At 41.0% G+C, this 12,560-nt stretch overlaps 1 protein-coding gene across 3 annotated transcripts in view; it reads left to right on the plus strand.

The window, feature by feature from the left end:
- The first annotated feature begins 288 nt into the window (after positions 1-288).
- KLF12 (Kruppel like factor 12) overlaps positions 289-12,560 on the plus strand; it is a 472,578-nt gene continuing 460,306 nt past the window's right edge. Inside the window, exons 1-2 of one of the 3 annotated variants that reach the window (XM_023186345.2) lie at positions 289-305; positions 1,305-1,490. The gene's annotated coding sequence lies outside the window, so the exon portion shown is untranslated. Of the gene's footprint in view, positions 306-1,089; positions 1,491-1,532; positions 1,728-12,560 lie in introns of those variants that run through there. The other 2 variants (XM_023186338.2, XM_023186329.2) reach the window with 2 other exon arrangements.

The raw sequence follows: 12,560 nt of genomic DNA on the forward strand, positions 1-12,560 counted from the left end.
CACAATCCTGCGGATCCGCTCCCCGGGGCGCGGAGGCGGGGAGGGAGGGGCTGCCAGGGAAAGCGTCAAGGACTCTGCTCTGGGCCGCCCGCTTCTCGAGGCTCCGCTCTGGGCGCGGGGCAGTGGGGCTGGACTCCCTTCCCCGCCGCCCCCGGGCGCCGCTGGGGTCTGCAGCTCCCGCTTCCTCTGCCCCAGTCCTGCAAGTTTGCTTGCTTTCCCACAAAACTGGCGCGGGCAGGGACCCCTTTTCTGGGGTGGCGAGGCCAGACGCGCGTTTCCTCCTCGCCCCCATTCATCCAGCCAAGGTGAAGTGCCGGGAGAAGAGGCGCCCCCGCCTCGCCCGCAACGTGCGTCGCTCCGGAACCCAAACAATGACTCCCCTGCCTGCCGCGCCCGGCCCTCCGCCTGCCCCATCCGCCCCACCGGCGCGCGGGGCTGCTCCTGCCCGACCCCATTGTTGCCCAGCGCGGGCGATGCCCGGCGCCCGGGGGCGGTCCTCGCGAGCGGCCCCGCAGCCCGGGCCGGCTGCTCGGGCCGGCTCCGCCCACACCTTTCCAAGTTCGCTGGCGGGCGATCCGCGGGGACGGCCCGGGCGACGGCCCCCTCCCTCCACTGCGCGCCCCCACCTTGGCGGGTGCGGCGAGGGGTAGGGGCCCAAGCGGGCTGCGCGCTTTCTGGGTCCCCGAATTCTCCTAAGCCTGCCTGGCGCGCTCTGACACAAAAGAGGGGACTTTCTCGCGTCTCGGCGCGAGTCCTTGTCCGGCGAGTTGCCCTCCAGGGCTCCCTCCCGCCGCGAGCCCCCGCGGGCCCCCTAGGCCCCCTCGACCGACTACTCCCCGAGCTCCCAGGGCCATGTTTAGGTTATTTGGGGTGCCGCAGCAAAGTAGTACAGGTGAAAGGGTAGCGCAGCCGAGGGGCGGGGGCAGGGGTGGGGCGGGTGGAGGCGCCGCGGACCCAGCCCGGCGGTCCGGGTGGGGAGGCGAGGGCCGGGCAGTGGGTGTTGCCTTCTACCTCTGCGAGCGGGGAGGGGTTAGTTTCCCACAGGGGATTTCAACCATCACACTCAGAGCCCGCCTCCTAATCCTCGGGCGGAGCGGCTCGGGGGCCCCATTTTATGGCAATAAAGCGACTTAGCGCCTGCTGAGCGAGCCCCTCCCCGCCGCCGCCCCCGCCCTCGGCCCCACCCCGGGGCTCGCCCGCAGCGGCGGGGCTTTGTTTCTGGGGAGGAGGACCCGGAGCTCTTTTGTTTGGGGGTTTCTTGTTTTCGGCCCCCCCTCACCTCACCCCACCCCACCCCACCCCAGGCGCCTCTCCGGTTTCCTGAGCTGCGGGCTGCGAGGGAGGAGAAGCGGCGTCCTGCAACCCCCTCGGCTGGGCCCCGGGGTAATTCGATGCGGGCCTGGCGAGGCTCCCCACACTAGACCGGGGCTCGCGTCTCGGCAGCCTCCACCCACCGGCCCACCCTACATTTAGCGCATCATGTGATCCGGGTAAGTCATTTGCAAGTACAACAGTTCCCCGGGTTGCCCCCCATTCATTTCCTGAGAACTGCAGAGAGCCGCTGAGAGGCTCTGCGTGTGCGTGTGCGCGGGTGACGCCGTGTGTGTGCGAGTGTGTGTGTGTGTGTGCGCGCGCGCGCGTGTGAGAGAGAGAAAGGGAGAGAGAGAGAGGGGGACTCTGTGTGAGGGAAAGAAAACAATTTCTCCTGCTCTGCAGCTTCTGTTCAGGTCTGTGCCGATTCCGTTTCTTATCAAAATAAACAACCCCCTCTTTTTTTTTTTGCCATCCCAAATCAGACCGTATGCTCTTAACGTGTTTTATTTTCCTTCTGTCATCTGCTCAAGTTAAATCATTTTGGTTGGTCTGTGTTCTTAAAGGGGGAAAGTGCTGGGAAGCGGGAGGGGGCCGGGGAAGGGCGATGCTGTTGCAAAGCAAGTAGCGTCGGTCGGATTCGTGGAGAAGAAAGAAGGAGGTTTCTTCCCCCCTCCCTTAATTTTTTTTTTCAGAAGAAGTTATCAAGTAACGTGAATTAAGCAAATGTTTTTCTACCCCTAGTGGAATTGTTGGTCGCAGTGTTTGCCTGACAGTTGCCAAGGATGAGAAATAAAACCCCAGGGCTGAACTTGGGGGGGAGGGGGGGCTTGTGGAAGTAGTTGGCCCCCCGACCTCGAGCGGGGTGGTTGAATAGCTCCGCACCGGGGCCGTGTGGGCTGTGTGTGCGCGCTGGAGAGAGTGGAGGGGAAGGGGTTAAGGCGGAGATGACACTGCTGGCATGAATAGTGCTCCTGGTGCTACATTCATTATTGTCTCTGGTCGTAATGATGTGTAACTGTCACTTGCTACAGTGCCTGGTCCATGCAAGTAGCCAGGGGCTGGCCGGTGGCTGTTATTTTCAATTACGGGAGACCTGGCCGGAGTTGACAAGGGGCAACTTTGCACGTCCACCCGGGCCGGGAACCCGCAGAGCCGGCCTGGGAGCCACTTCTTCCCTTAGAAGCTCACTCTGAGGGTTCGGACTTGACCTCCACGACATTAGTTGGTGTTCACGTTAGATGCTCCCCTATGGGGAGAATCAATCCTGCTTTTGTTGGGTAGAGAGCTGTCTGCAAGAACTTTGAAAACTTTTATCTTTGGGGGAAAAGGGTGGGGTGCACTCAACAGTTTTGTTTCGCAGTGCATTTGAGGCAAATGCTTGGAAAAAGTACCAATTCCTTTGTTATATGCCCTGCAGCTTCCCAACCCCCTTCACCCTGCGCTTCGAGTTTTGCATACTTTAATAGTAATAGTCTTATTTCCGCTGATAAAACCTGACTGTGTTGAGTTAAAGAGTATTAATACAACGGAATGTGTAATCTGGATAAACAGTTTGTGTAGTTAGTATTGTCAGCCCTCTAATTTAACTGTGTAGATGGCTTAAGTGTCGTTCTGTATGGATAGTTTTAAATAATTCCACTGGCTAATGGAATTCTCGGCCGAGCATTCTGATATTTTATTTTACACCAGCGTTAGATTCTGTTTCCCTGTAACATCAGAGAGACGAGCAACTCTATTTACATTTAGTGCGTGTGCATCTAGTGACTTCGGTAGACATCTGCCAATCAAATACACGTCATTCTGCAAAACCACCTAGACGCTTCCTTGCCCTTTTCTTACTGGACGATGGAGTTGTTTAGATAAGTAAATACTTTGAAATAAATTTGGTGGCTTTTAGCAAGAAGCGTTTTGTGATGGGAATAGGAGTGGTCACTTTGAAGAGTGGGTGTATATCGTCTTCTAAGAAACGCCTTTAGAACTGATACTTAATTAAAACAGTGCCCCCCCCCCCCCGCAAGGAAAAAAGCTTGCTTGTGCTGTCCTCAGACCTCATTCACATGTTGTGTGCATTTTTTAAAACCCCATAGAAATTGGTTCCGATAAAGGAGTATACTTAGAATAGAAAATTTTAAACTCTAGAAGCATAGTGGAAATAGGATGTTGAAGGACAAACGTTTCAGTTGCGTAAGTTATATCTTTATTGTTGCAGACCGGTCAATCGTGATACTAGATTGAGTATATTACGCTCCTCTGAGTTGGGGAAAGAGCAATTTGAGCGTATAAAAATTAGGAAAGAGGTTTATTATCCTACCAATTAATAACTATTATGAAATGTACTGGGAAAATTTGAAATTTGAAATGTTTTCACATACAATTTTCATAATTTTGAACTAAGACCCTGTAACCAACATAACTGTGTCAGGTTAAATAAAACATTCTTCAGGCTTTCTGTTTATTTTTGAAATCTTTCAGTTATTTATGTACTGCTTATCAATGCAGTCAGCTGAACTTTATTGTAGAATGCTTTTTATTACTATCTATTGAAAAAAATTGTGCTAATGACTCCTTAATATTCTCCACACCCCCCCCCCCCCCCCCACAAGTTCTTTTTTCAGAGATGACTATCATTTGGGAGGAAATGGTCCTGGTCTAGCATTTGAGACCTTGACCTTAGCAACTCTTGGCTGATGGTTGTTTACTACAGCTGCAGCCTATGTGTGTGCTGAAAGGGAAGGTCTGCAAACACTAGTGCACTCACTCTCGCCAGGCCAAGGGGAGAACAAATCGGGATGCTTGACGTTCATTCTGAAGAGCATGCATCTGGCCTGTAATATCCATCGTGTTCTGGTCATGTGAAAATGTACATGTTGCTCAGGGATATTTTCCCTGCCTCCTGTGCAGGGAAATTAGACACTTTAAACAGGCTCCAGTGAGTTTTAGATGTTACAGTATATCATGAAGCAGGCTGTTATCAACTTAGTGAAATAATGTGGCCTTAAATATAGGTGTGTTTTATCTTGGCAGAGACAACATAAGTGCTTAGGCCTCTAGGCCTATGCTGAGAGCATTTTGAATTCAAGCCAGTGTTGGTTAATCTAGAGTTTGGAGTAACCTTACCCAGTGAAGGGATATTGTTAAGTGGATGAACATATAAAGGTCCTGGACATTTTTTTCCATTATACAACATGGAAAGCATGGAACTTTATGTTTTTGCAAATTAATAATATTACCGTGATCCCATTGGAGCATCAAATGGTTTGTTTTCTTTATATTGTGAGAGAAACAGTCAAGTTCATAAATCTAGCTGTAGATTGTATATTGAACTAGAAAACTAGTAATGGCACAAACTCATTTGAAAAGTTTTTGTTTATAAGTTTTTCTGCTTGCCAGTTGCATGTTGATTAATGAACATGAGCTAAAATCCCAAGACAGTTTCATTCAAAATCAACACCATTATTACCTTTTCTGCTTAGAAAACAGCTTTTTTTTTTTTTTGAGTCGAGGTCTCACTGTGTCACCCAGGCAGGACTGAAGTAGCATCATCATAGATCAAATTCCCAGGCCCAAGGGATCCTCCCATCTTCGCCTTGCAGGCAGGGCTGCAGATGCACGCTGGCGCACCCAGCTAAACATTTTCTTGTAGACATGAGGTCTTACTGTGTTGTCTAGGCTGGATCTTGAATTCCTGGCCTCAAGAAAACCTCCTGCCAAAGTACTGGGATTATAGGCATCAGCGACTGTGCTGGCTACAACTTTAATTTTTTAAATAAGTCTGAAATAGGTTGTAGTTGCTTATCTGTCACTTTCTATTTGAAAATACTGTATGATCATAGACTGGAAATGGCTTATATTTTTGCCCAGTGTTTATTTTTCCTTTCAAACTCACACTTACTTGTTTTTCAGCCTGCAGTGTATGCACAGCTTTCAACTTTTAACTGTGTACAAAATGTAAGGGTAAAAATATTAAAATTAAATAACTGGGAACGCCCTATAACCACAGCCTTAACTCATCTACCACAACCACTCCTTCCAAAAGCAAGCAAGTAAACAGATGGGCCTTGCCCTATGCCCAGAAGGTCAACAGTCTTAGGCTCTGTTTGACCTGCTTAGTTTCTGGATCCGAAGCCCAGCCCAGAGAGCTGCCTGACTTCCACCCTCCAGAATTCATTTTTAGGGCCTAGGTTGGCCACACCCCATCTGATGTCAGCTATTGAGTTCTTGTGGTACAGAACACATGCTGTGGATTAAATGGTTACTTTCTCTCTATATTGTCAGTAATTATGTTACAAAAGGATTTTCCCGTTTTGGGTGTTTATTGTCATAAAGTGGCTACTTGAGTAGTCTTATTGCTCCATAAAAATTTGTTTTGGTCGACGGTAGATTAGAGGATATTCACCCAAAGAATTCTGCTCTAGTATGGTCTTTCTTCCTTTTTTTTTCAACTTAAAGTCATGCATTTCTTTTGTTGCTACTCTCATGGTCTACATTTTTGAATATTTATTAATGTAATAATTAGACTGCTCCAAACACATTTGCTGTCTGGTGCAAAAGTAGCAGGAAGCCCTTATTGCTGTATTGCTGCATGGAAGGTGACAGAGGAATAAATTAGGAGACCTTTGGGATAGTTTCCCCACCCCTATCAAAGACTGTAGAAGCTACCATGATAACTACCTGCTGGCTTTGACAGCCATGAATTGTGTCCCAAGGGTGACATTCGCCATGCTTTTCAGTATGTATGGCCTTTCACAGTAATTCCTGGCATGATGTGTATGTATATAGTTGGCCCTCTTTATTCGTGGATTCTGCATTAAGCGAGTCAACCATAGATTGAAAACATTCAAGAAAAAGATATACAACAATAAAAATGATACAAATAAAAAAACTATAACGATTTATATAGCATTTACATTGTATAAGTGATTGTAACTAATCTAGAGATGATTTAAAGTATGTAGGAAGATGTGCACAGGTTATATGCAAATACTGCATTATTTTTTATAACGGACTTGAGCATCCATGGATTTTGGTATCCGCTGGGGGATGGGATCTTGGAGTCAATCCTCCAAGGATACTGAAGAATGACTACATACTGTATATACATATATATTCATTATCTTATATGTCTATATGTGTATGTATATATTTAATATTTATCTTTATATATTTTTACATGTGTTTTTGTAGTCTGTATTAGTATATAACGCACCTACACACATAACGCACCCATACACACCATACACAAGAGTAAGAATTACAGTAAAATTTCATGACCAAGAAAAACGTTAAAAAGCCACACATATATATACAAAAGGGGGAAAAACAGTCTTTTAAAAAAATTCTATGTTTAGTAATACTGTGCTCACTTTGAGATTATCGAACTAACTTATAACAAAACAGAAATACAACCCTGCCTTAAAGAAAACAAACCTAAATGGCAGCCAAGTTAAATTATTCCAAAACAATGTAAAGAAAACCTTCCTTCATTTCATAATGAATGGTAACCTCTAAGATTATACATCCTTGAATCGTAACTAATTTCAGTGGCAGAAATATCTCACTTTGAGTCTTGCTCTCTTGCTTACTAGCTATGGATGACCTTGGTCAAATTTCTTAACCTCTCTGAGTCTATGAAATGGAAAAAATAATATGTAGTTTACAGGGTTGTGGTGAGGGTTAAATGGGGTAATGTGGCCAAAAGTCAGTTTGTAAAACTACGAAGTTCTCATGTGGCAATTGATTTGATGGGAAAAGCACTCCAGCCGTACCTCCACCGCCCCAACACTGCCCTCCCCTGAAAGGGATAAACTTTCCTGCTTCTCAAAGTGAGCATATAAATTACGCTTATGGGGAAGGAATTTCCGAGTGTGGGTAGAAAACTTCTGGCAGTCAAAGGTCATGAATTCCATTCCTGTCTCACCAGAGATTTGCTCTTGTGACCTTGAGAAAGTCACTCTTAAAAAGTTTCAACGTAGTTGGTATAAAAGTTACTGATTATTCATATTTATATAATACAGGTGAAGTATCCAAGCTTGTCAAAAGAAGAACACATGAAATTACAGTTCACATGGTCATTTACAGAAAATTGAAAATAAAGATGAACAATGATTAGAGATTGAAAATCTGCAGACTACTTATTTAATGAGTCACCTGAAGCTACTATCAACTGGTCATTAAAAAACAGCCCTTAATTTTAGAAATAGAATTATTAAATTTGTGATGTACTATAATTTCGAGCAGTACATTGAACTGCAAATCCCCAGTTAAATCAAGATTGCGTTGATTAAGCTATGTCTGATTTATGGCTTAAAAGTCACTTGGTTAGACTCAAACATTGTTGCAACATGCTGTATGTTGTTCTTAACTAACATTATATAAAATGCACAATAAAGGTAGATAATGAGGCTCTTACATGTTGTTTGTACATTTATTGAATACCTATCTATATAATCACACACTTACGTGATTTCTCCCCAACTGCATTTTCTCCAGTTAAAAAAGAAACAAAACAAATTTTTTTATACCCTTCAAAATAGCTCTTCAATATAAAACTCATTTAGACTCTTTCCATGTCACAGGTATCTTGCCTGACTTCAATTCATGTTACGATTATCACTGCAAACATCAACATCACTTTTTGTGGGACTTTCTTATTTATCATCTCCTGCTTTAAGAATACACTGTGTTCCAGTCAGTATTCTCGGGCCCCACAGCTCAGAGTATTCCTTCTGGTGTTAATTGTTTGTTGATTTGCCTTGTTCTAAATGCCACTATCGTGGTCTTTTCCAACTTAAGTAGCTAAATATATTCAATTCTGTTTGCCATTCCTCAATTCACTTTATTTTCCTGAAAAAAAAAAATATATTTCTTCTTGCAAAAAGAAATCTTGTAGTATAGTAGAATTAAACCATGCTGCATTTATAGATATTTGCTGTAGTGTACTGATGCCTCTCTTAAAAGCTGCCATTCAGGCCAGGTGTGGTGGCATGTGCATGTATTCCCCGTTACTTGGGAGGCTGAGGCAGGAGGATCCCTTGATCCCAGAGTTCAAAGCTGCAATAAGCTATGATCAATAGAGCCAGTGCACTCCAGCCTTGAAAACCCTGTCTCTAAAACAACAACAGTAACAACAAGAAACAGCCATTCAGAGTAAATAGTGGGTACAAAATAAAATACTCCTTATTTTATACCTAGTATAATACAGAAGTTAAGAACTTGGTTTTTCATGTTTGTTTAATATGTACTCTTTAGTAAACAGGTACTGATATACCTTGATTTTTATATCATTGACTTTTCAAATAACTGGCACATGGAATACTATATGTGTCACCTCTGAAATGTCGTTTATGTACTCGATTTTGACTTACGAACATCATTTGATGAATGCCTTTTTTGGGCTGTTGTGTTGCTGTTTTGCCAAGTAACTCCCACTCCTGCTACAGCACTGTGACTTTGCCACTTCTGGCAAAAATTTCAAAAATTATTTGGAAAATTTTATTGTTTTTTATCTTATTTTAACAAAACGAGTGGAAAAAGGGAAAATGAAAGCATCTAGTTTTGAGAAACAGTTTATTATCTTGATATAAAATTGAGACAATGATCATTAGATGTGCTGAAAGTGATGAATCTTTATTGGAAGTGCTACATGGAGTTAAGCTGATGAATTGTGAAAAAAATGAAACAACACACAAAATGATATACAGATACTTTTAATGACTAATAGGTTGTACATAAATGCAGATTTTGTGATTTTTCCTTTTGTCTGTGAGAATGAGTCTCCTTTAAAACATGTCTGGTCCAATCACTTTTACATATTTGAGTTTTGTATGCTTTCAGGAGAAAGCATACAAAATCTCGTACAATTATTAGATTCCATCCTTTATTAAATTAATATTCAGTGATATTTGTATAATATAGGTATCATAATTCTTATAACCTATGTATCATATGTATTTGCATCATTTAATATATATTTGAATCATACAACTTATATGTCATGTGCAGTATATATCATATGACATGTAATACAGCATATATGTGCTATGTGCACTATATTATGCTTTCTATTTTACTGTTGTACTCTATTATGAACTATATTATGATTTTTATTTCATGGATGTGGAAATTGATTTTCAGCAAAGGAAAGTAATGAAATTATAGTGAATAGCCAGTTAGCTTTAGAGAGTTGAATGGTAGAAAGCCCCCTGGACTTTCCCCTTGTGTTACTCTTACCTCCCTCTGGCATTAAATGTAATATTCCAGAGTTAGCCTTACTGTAGAATAGAGTAAAATTGGGAGTATTATACAAATAAATATGGTTTAGAGGCTGTATTATTATATTGGTTGTAGATTGTATTGACATACTATGTTTACTAGAATACGTTTACTACAAGATATACCTCAGTAAAGAAGTCAGTTAAGTGTTTGCTAATATATGTAGTAAAACAAATTAGGATACCTCATCCAAAAAATTATTTTAGAAGTAAACTGCTATAGGATGTTCTACAGCAGTGGTAATAGTAGACCAATAAATTCTGGCTAATATGCATTCTGCTATTGGATAAAGCTATCAAAGTTAGGGACATAATACAAGTAATAATAATGTTATTTTTATTAGAACGTGCTTCAGTTATCCATTTGACTTACACATATTTAGCTCCTACTACACTTATGGACCCTTATATGAAAATGGGTAGGACAATATCCAGTATCATTAGTGAGTTGAAAATCAAGGAGTGGGGGGTAAGAATTATGTGGCAAATTATAATATAAGGTAATTTATGATAAATGGACCAAGTGCTGTAAATTGTTTAAAGTACCTGGGGAAAAATTTTTTCTATCTGGGAAATCGAGGTTTCAGGGTTTTAGTAGATATGCGGAAAAGATTTGTTATATACAGTGTATATGTGTATCTTTTTATATGAACAGTGTGTTTTTTTAATATAAATGTGTGTATATATGTATGTGTGTGTGTGTATACATACATACTTTTTTTTTTGAGACAGGGTGTTGCTCTATTGCTCAGGTTGGAGTGCAGTGGCACAATCTCAGCTCACTGCAACCTCCGCCTCTCGCTTTCAAGCGATTCTCCTGTCTCAGCCTCCCGAGTAGCTGGGACTACAGGTGTGTGCCACCATGCCCGGCTGAGTTTCGTACTTTTATACAATTATAGTATATATAGTATATATAGTAGAGATGGGATTTCACCATGTTGGCCAGCCTGGTCTCCAACTTCTGACCTCAAGTAATCCGACTGCCTTGCCATCCCAAACTGCTGGAGTTACAGGTGTGAGCCAACACACGTGGCCCTGTTTATATTTTTTAATAGTAAAAGCAAACCTGCTAACAGATGAATGCAAATTAAAAACATTATTTTGGCAGCTGTGGTGATTTCCCACTTATTTCTTTCTGTTCTCTTTTAGAGCTGATGGTTTTATGATATTTTGGCAAATTTTTATCATTTGCCGTATCACCAGGAAGTTTTCTTTTCCAAAAATAGATTCCAGGATGTGCTTGGCCAGTAGAGTATATGGTGTTATAATGAGTTTCGAGATGGTTTATTTGGGCAACAAAAGCAAAGAAAGTTGACTGATGAATAAAATTTTAAATGTACTTTATGTGATGCTATCTAATGAAGGTCTTCTATATTTTTGAAAAAATCTGATGTATTTTATTTTTAAATGCTAGGAATTTTAACTTTGACCAAAAAATCTTTTAAATAATGGGAATATTTAATTTGTATTAAAATACTGTTTACATATTAAGAGGAATACAGTTTTTTAAAACATGAAAACAATGGAAGGGAAAACTTGAAAATATAAATTTTGCAGAAGATCACAGTTGCAGTTTATCAGAAGTGTTGCTTGAAGGAATATTTAGAAAGAAACATTGACGTATGAGGATATTTCAAGGCTAACAGACTTTGGAATATACATTAGCTCTTCTACTTTAGATACGAATACAGGTAACTTTAGCAAACACAAAATATTTCATTGAAGAAAGAAATGAACTCAATGAGTAGATTAAAAGCATTAATAGAATTTTTTTTTTAGCACTATATTGAGTATGGTGAAATTATACCAAAACTCTAGGCTGAGGCAGTTACCTTGTGTTTTATTTATAAATAACAGTAATTAAGACAGTTTAGAATACTTGATAAGTATGGGCTGACAACAACAACAACAACAACAAAAATTGCTTTGTGCTTGGTGATTTAGAGTGGTTTCAGTTTCATCTTGATGGTCCTATATGGTGGATTGGTCACATGTTACCCTTGTAAATAATGAGAACACTAAATAATCAAAAGAAGGTAAAAGTCTAAAAATTGGCAGAACTAGAACCCTAATTGCCAACACCAGTAAAATAGTTTTTTCCCGTTTTACAATTACTACTGTCTTTCTGACTTTCATTTAGTCTCGATAAGTTAAAACTTTACAGGTCCACAATGCATAAAAGAAGTGTCACTAGTGTCTAGTTAATATGAAATGCTCAGTGAATATCAGATGAATTCTTACCTTCTTCCAAAATGCACTTTAAAAAGGTAAAGAGAATCCATCTGTAATAGCCCAGAGAGATCAACCCGTTGACCCTGGAATAGAGATTGTGGAGTTAGAGACATCCATACTCTTTGAAGAAAATTAGGGCATTTACCATGTGCCAAGGCTTGTGCTAGGTGTGTAAATACATACGTAGATAAAACACGGGCTTTGTCCTACAATATAGGCAGATCATGAAAGAAGCAGGATAGCTAAGCTGAGAGGCAAGCCCAAGCTGGTATATTCTGGTTTAGTTTATTTCTTTATTTCTTTTAGATCTTTAATGTGCCTAAAAGGTACCCTGGGTATTTTTAGATTTATGCTGTAGTCTCTTTGAAGTACTTTTAATCTTACTAGAAAAACTTTTCCTATTTAAGCATGTACTTTTGTAAGTTTTTTCTTTCAAAAACTTTTTGCACATTTATTTTATATTAAATGTGTATAATACATTTTAAAGGCATTTCATTTTATGTTTCCAACCAACACACAAGTAGGTATTTATGATATTTACATGTGATTTATTTTTACTTTTTTACCTCTGTGACTCTTCAAGTTTTCAAAGAAACACAACTGAAGATCGTTAGAAAATAAGCATTTTTTTTGCAGAAGCTCGCTTTCATGGGCATTGTTTACAAATATATTATTCTGATATAAGTGGGTATACTTGTATGGAAACTTTAAAATTCATTTTTTTTTTTTGGGTGGAATTGTTTC

This window comes from Piliocolobus tephrosceles, chromosome X (assembly GCF_002776525.5).
Source record: "Piliocolobus tephrosceles isolate RC106 chromosome X, ASM277652v3, whole genome shotgun sequence".
Taxonomy (NCBI): Eukaryota; Metazoa; Chordata; class Mammalia; order Primates; family Cercopithecidae; genus Piliocolobus; species Piliocolobus tephrosceles.